Here is a 7,311-nt window from a genome sequence, read left to right on the forward strand (position 1 = left end):
GGCGTCTCCTTAGCGGCCGACACGCGGTGGAGTTAGCTTGTAGCATAACGTTAGCTACACATCAGAAAACGTGTGTTTGACACAGAGATTATTTTCTGCAATCATCCAAAATACAAAAATCCCAGAGGAGAATTCTCATAGGAATCTATGGTGAAGCTACTTCCTGGTTGGCCTACAAAAATATGTCATCACTTTTCCAGTCTATTGTGTAATGAAGGCTTTTAGTCAAACCGCCTCCCTTTGCGTCTGTCAGGCCTGAACAGTCGAGTCATGACAACGTGATTTTGAGAGATTGTGATTTTGTTGATTCGATACGTCTGCACACGTCGCTGCTCCGATCTGATTAAGTGTGACGGTGAGAGATCTGCAGGCTGACGGGAAGCATCTCTCTCTCTCTCCCTCTCTCTCTCTCTCTCTCTCCCCCTCTCTCTCTCTCTCCAAACTTTGTGGCCTACTTTTCCTGCGCTTTGAAAAATTGTCTTTGGCGAGGGTTGGATGAAAGTTGTCGGGGGAGGAGAGGGGGGGCGCTGGGCAGAGGAAGCGAGTGAAGGCTTGCCCCCTTTATCTTCCTGCCCAGACCTCCATCATGTCTGACTCTCCCTCCCCGGCTCTCTCTCTCTCTCTCTCGCTCTCTCTCTCTCTCATGTTGAGAGATTACTCATCGGCATAAACTCTTGCATCTCGAGTAAAAAAAATGTAAAAAAAGAAAAAAATAATAAAAACAGCGGCGGCTCGGCTTTCTGTGACAGACAGCTCTGAAAGTGTGATGAAACAGTCTGAACACAAACACACTCTCTGAAGCCGTCTCAGATCTGCAGGGGGAAACTTCAGACACACAGATTTAAACTAGTCTAGAAGGTAATTACGAGAGTGTGTGTGCCGTTACTACCGTCGACCCAGCCTACCAGTGTTTACAGCGTTAACCATCCCGAGTGTTAAACATCGACCACACCCAGAGCTTCTACAGGATACAGGTTCATGGACCTGGTTAACTCGGAGCTTGTTTTTGACAACTTTGGTGATGTTCAAACTAATTCAATATTTTAATCATCTAAAATCCCAGGTGTTCAAATGAGCTGCAGGTAAAAAACATAAGACGTATAATCAGCTGTAGATACATTTATGGCTGCACACGTACCTGTATTTACAGTAAATGTCGTGTGTGTGTGTGTGTGTGTGTGTGAGGTCACAGAGGTCAGTGTGAGGTTGCCGTCTCAGCAGACGTGTAAATCTTCCGCCTCATTAGCTTCGTGTTGTCAAACGCCGGCGAGGAGAACACAGCACACGACAACACAGCAACATCATGACCGACGGAGACCCGACGAGGCGAGGAACCTGCTGACTGGTTAAAGAGCAGATCAGCAGACCCCAGCTGACGAATAAGGACGGAGCTCGGATGACGATCTCACCAAGATGACAGTTTGACTGTATGATGAGGGAGAAGCTGGAGTCCTGCTGGCTGTGTTGTTGTCAGAGCTTTGTTTACATGGACGGGACGGCCGGCTCCTCCCCTTTTGTATAAAAGCTGTTTGAGTCAAGAAGAAGAAGAAGAACATACTCACTGATTATTTGGATCATTCTGTGTCAGTTTACATGAAGCTACGAGCTAACGAAAGAGCGCTAACATTAGCATGCTAACACAACAATGCAGGACACAGGCGATTGAAGCTACCAGCTAACTAAAGAGCGCTAACATTAGCATGCTAACACGATTTGGTTTTTATGTTGGAGCTCAAGGGTGACGCCTGCTAGATCAAAGACATCCTGTTTGTTTTTCAGAATAAAACACTCGGGTTTGACTGTTCACAACAATGACCTTATGTGTGTTTGTTGATGACTTTATGATACTTTATCATACATCAGATTATCTCTTGCTGTGCGTGATTCTGTAATTACCGCAGGACCTCCTCGGTCTGGAGCGTGTTGCTTCGTGCTGAGCGTAGCCTCTGGGTGTAAACAGACGAGCGCGCACACAGTATCTGGAGGAAGAAATGAACGGTTGCGTCATTTTAACGATCGTTCAGAAATGAGCTGGGAGGTCAAATTGTTGAAATAACCCCGGGTTAGACGAGGACACACAGCAGCACACACACACACACACACACACACAACTCTCCTCACATGTTCATAAAACGCTCCGTCATGCCGACGCTCTCCGCTCTCTTCCTGTTTTGTATTTTTGTTTCTGTTCAGAGCAGACGACCGTTTTACTACAGGAAGTGAGACACAAGTGGCTTTGTGTCTGTTTGTTTTTTTTCCTCCTCCCTTTAACCGCAGCGTGACAGAGAGCTGCGTTCACCGCGGCCCAGGAGGAAGCGGCCGTTGGGTTTGGTTTTTCATCATGTCGTGTCAGCTGACATCCCCTCAGAGCGGAGACGCTGCACCGCCGCTCACTTCCTCTTTTCTCTGAGTGGAGGAGGGTGAACACAAAGCTGGAGGGAAACAATGCAGCCGTTACAAACCTGGTCTGAATGAGGCCTCCTGGAACATCGTTTGTTTTTCAGTGTGAGTCGAGTTTTTGAAGGTTTGTTTGAACAGCCTGTCCTGACAGCATGCGAGCATCAACCACTAAATCAACTTCATTCAATTATTTCCAGTGTGAGCGCCTCGTGTCACAGAGTGACGACACGCTCTCTTTGTGTACATACTGTTTATTATTTCATGCTGTTGTATTTTTCTACCTTTATTTAATGAATGTAAACTTTGCTTATGATGCTTTTTATATATTATTTTTTTTATATATATGAGCTGCTGTTAAAACTATTTCCCCCATTGAAGACACAACAAAGTTTATCCTTTTCCTTTTCTCACTCAGTTCGTTAGCTCGTTAGCTAGTTAGCTCGTTAGCTAGTTAGCTCGTTAGCTAGTTAGCTCGTTTTACAATATGCGTGTTAAAATGTTGAGCTTTGACTCGTTTCAACAACGAATTCATTCAGCTCACTGCGACACATTTTATTGACGAACCTCTGACTTTTGTGATTTGATTCGTCAATACAAAATACCACACTTAAGTTTGTGCACCTTCAAAATAAAAGCACCACATGTCCAACTGTTTGCAAGGGGAAACGGGAAATCTATAGAGCAGAGAAGATAGATAGATACTTTATTGATCCCGAGGGAAAGGGAAAAGAAGTGATCAGCATTGAACAGGCAGAAACCAGACTCATGATGAATATCTGCTGAGGCTGTGACGGACTTACAGGATGAGACAAACTTTACGAACATACATGACAGACGGCGCCTTCATTCTGTGTGTGTCGTGGACCAAGCAGGCAAGTTAAGCAAACACAGGTTAAAGGTTTCTTTATTCAAAAAATATCTAACAAGGGCAAAGACATGAACTCTGTCAGAGTGTGCAAGCAGAGGACTTCAAAGTAACATAACAGCTAACTGAACAGGATGTGAACGGACCTGTCAAAATAAGAGCTGAGGGACATTTAAAGCTGCTGATCAAACCAACACCAACACACAGGAGGACGACACAAAATACCTAAAAGTTAACGCCAATGAACTCTGACACCCCCCCCAGTACTTGGTACGGTCCTCCTCCACATATTTAAGCTCCACCCTCGGCCTCACGCTTGGTTTGAACCAGGAAGTAGAGCACGCCATCCAGGTCACCCACAAGAAAAGAGAACATAAAGTACATAACTTGACTTATCAACAAACATAAACAAAGAGTCCTTCTGTCGGTGGCTGCAGATTAAACGTGAGTGTTATTTGTGCGGCCTGCGACCTTTCAGTGTGCGACTCAGAGGAAGTGAGAGTCTCTGAGGCGGCTCGATGACGTCACATCCGTTTGACGGTTACAGGATTTTCCCGCCTTTTTCTCTCGATCACGTTGACCCAGGAGCTGAAGCTCGCTCTGTGTTGTTGTTGAAACAAAAGCGGAAGCTCTGGTGAGTAAAGTGTTGCACACACACACACACACACACACACACACACTGGGCTACAGTCTGACCACAGAAACAGTCACAGTGTGTAGCTGGCGTGTCAGCGTGACAAAGAGGAAGTTCACGTGATGCGTCCTCGTCCTGACGAAAGAAGACGTTAAGCTGCTGTTTATCTTCATTTACTGTGTCGATGCCGCCGATCAATTCAAGAATCAATATTCACAACCAAGGCTGAAATGTTGAGACACAAAATCACTTAAAGATGTATTACAGATAAATACGCCATCTCTACGGACTGTCTGCACGCCACCTCTACAGACTGTCTGCACGCCACCTCTACAGACTGTCTGCACGCCACCTCTACAGACTGTCTGCACGCCATCTCTACGGACTGTCTGCACGCCGTCTCTACAGACTGTCTGCACGCCGTCTCTACAGATTGTCTGCACGCCACCTCTACAGACTGTCTGCACGCCACCTCTACAGACTGTCTGCACGCCACCTCTACAGACTGTCTGCACGCCACCTCTACAGACTGTCTGCACGCCACCTCTACAGACTGTCAGCACGCCACCTCTACAGACTGTCTGCACGCCACCTCTACAGACTGTCTGCACGCCACCTCTACAGACTGTCTGCACGCCACCTCTACAGACTGTCTGCACGCCACCTCTACAGACTGTCTGCACGCCACCTCTACAGACTGTCTGCACGCCACCTCTACAGACTGTCTGCACGCCACCTCTACAGACTGTCAGCACGCCACCTCTACAGACTGTCTGCACGCCACCTCTACAGACTGTCTGCACGCCACCTCTACAGACTGTCTGCACGCCACCTCTACAGACTGTCTGCACGCCACCTCTACAGACTGTCTGCACGCCACCTCTACCGTCTCTACAGACTGTCTGCACGCCACCTCTACAGACTGTCTGCACGCCACCTCTACAGACTGTCTGCACGCCACCTCTACCGTCTTTACAGACTGTCTGCACGCCACCTCTACAGACTGTTTGCACGCCACCTCTACCGTCTTTACAGACTGTCTGCACGCCACCTCTACAGACTGTCTGCACGCCACCTCTACCGTCTTTACAGACTGTCTGCACGCCACCTCTACAGACTGTCTGCACGCCATCTCTACAGACTGTCTGCACGCCATCTCTACAGACTGTCTGCACGCCATCTCTACAGACTGTCTGCACGCCATCTCTACAGACTGTCTGCACGCCATCTCTACAGACTGTCTGCACGCCCCCCCCCCCCTGCAAACAGCAGGTCATCCGGAGAATTCCTCCTGAATTGATCGAGATGTTTTCAGGAGTTCAGATGTGAAAACAGTTTTATTTTCAGTCCACACAATCACACACACACACACACACACACACACACACACACACACACACACACAGAACCAAAGCAGAGATGACACTAGAACATTCCTCGGTGTGTGAGATGATAACTGCAGGTTTTCATGTGTCGGGGGGGGATTTAGTGTTTGGCTCTGACGTGCAGTTTGAATCAGGAACACCTGATGATGAAACCGTGATGCAAACAGCGCTGAGCTCTCTGCTGGAGGCTCTTCTGGCAGAACTACACAGCCTCTGACGCGTCTCACCAAAATAACATTTAAAAAAACCCGAAGCCTTTTGATGCCGACATGCTCGGCAGGATAAATCCAGCGTGACTCCGGCGTTTTCTCATTTGATGTTCTTTAATGTTTATTCTGACTAAAGATCATTTTAATCGGCTCAGTCAGACCTCTCGTCCTTCTGATAGACCATCACCAGCACACACACAGTTAATGTGCAGCACGTCGTCCGATGCAGCGAGGTGTCCCGTGACGTGAAGCACCTGGCGCCGCGGGTTCTGTTTGCTTCACGAGTGGAAGATCGTCTCAGCAGGAAGCTGCACAATGTTTTTCCTGGACGAGTCGCACACAGGAAGACGTGACCGAGCTCCACTTCTTCACCGCTGTTTGTTTTTACTGCACGACACAGAGAGGAGACGTTTGACCCCGGAGGACGAGACTCAGTGCAGGGGAGGGGGGGGGGGGGGGGAGAGAGAGGCGGGGGGGGGGGGGGGGGGGGGGGGGGGGAGAGGAGAGAGAGGCGGGGGGGGGGGGGGGGGGGAAGAAAGAGGGGAGGAGAGTTTTCCTGTCATCCCTCTTCTTCTCTCCCCCAGGTTCATGTATGACTTTTTTTTTTTTTACCTTTTCTGCACATCTTGTAAAAAAACAAACTCCCTCCATCTTTCCTTCACGTCCCTTCCTTGATTTCATGAGTCTCTCATTTCTGTATATTTCTCCCCGTAGTTTGAGCAGCTTTCTGCGTTCTAACCTCTCTCACTGTAGCTTCAGTGTTTAGCCAGCTCTGCATGTGGTGGACACTGTAGCTTCAGTGTTTAGCCAGCTCTGCATGTAGAGACACTGTAGCTTCAGTGTTTAGCCAGCTCTGCATGTGGTGGACACTGTAGCTTCAGTGTTTAGCCAGCTCTGCATGTGGTGGACACTGTAGCTTCAGTGCTTAGCCAGCTCTGCATGTAGAGACACTGTAGCTTCAGTGTTTAACCAGCTCTGTATGTGGTGGACACTGTAGCTTCAGTGTTTAGCCAGCTCTGCATGTGGTGGACACTGTAGCTTCAGTGTTTAGCCAGCTCTGCATGTGGTGGACACTGTAGCTTCAGTGTTTAGCCAGCTCTGCATGTGGTGGACACTGTAGCTTCAGTGTTTAGCCAGCTCTGCATGTGGTGGACACTGTAGCTTCAGTGTTTAGCCAGCTCTGCATGTGGTGGACACTGTAGCTTCAGTGTTTAGCCAGCTCTGCATGTAGAGACACTGTAGCTTCAGTGTTTAACCAGCTCTGTATGTGGTGGACACTGTAGCTTCAGTGTTTAGCCAGCTCTGTATGTGGTGGACACTGTAGCTTCAGTGTTTAGCCAGCTCTGCATGTGGTGGACACTGTAGCTTCAGTGTTTAGCCAGCTCTGCATGTGGTGGACACTGTAGCTTCAGTGTTTAGCCAGCTCTGCATGTGGTGGACACTGTAGCTTCAGTGTTTAGCCAGCTCTGCATGTGGTGGACACTGTAGCTTCAGTGTTTAGCCAGCTCTGCATGTGGTGGACACTGTAGCTTCAGTGTTTAGCCAGCTCTGCATGGGTCTGTAAAGCTTTCTGCGTTCTAACCTCTCTCCATGTTTCATCTCCAACATTGATCCTAGTTTGAGCAGCTTTCTGCTGCTGGAGCTTATTAGAAACATGCAGAGGCTTTTTAGCTCGGGTACAATCACTTCTATCTGAAGCAGTTCCACTGCCCGCTTCCATCGCTGCAACACCTGTTCACCTGATAACTGCTCTCATATCTGGCAAACCCAGGGGCGTCCAAAACGGCTGTGTGTGTGTGTGTGTGTGTGTGTGTGTGT

The sequence above is a fragment of the Symphodus melops genome (genome assembly GCF_947650265.1).
Source record: "Symphodus melops genome assembly, chromosome: 2".
NCBI lineage: Eukaryota > Metazoa > Chordata > Actinopteri > Labriformes > Labridae > Symphodus > Symphodus melops.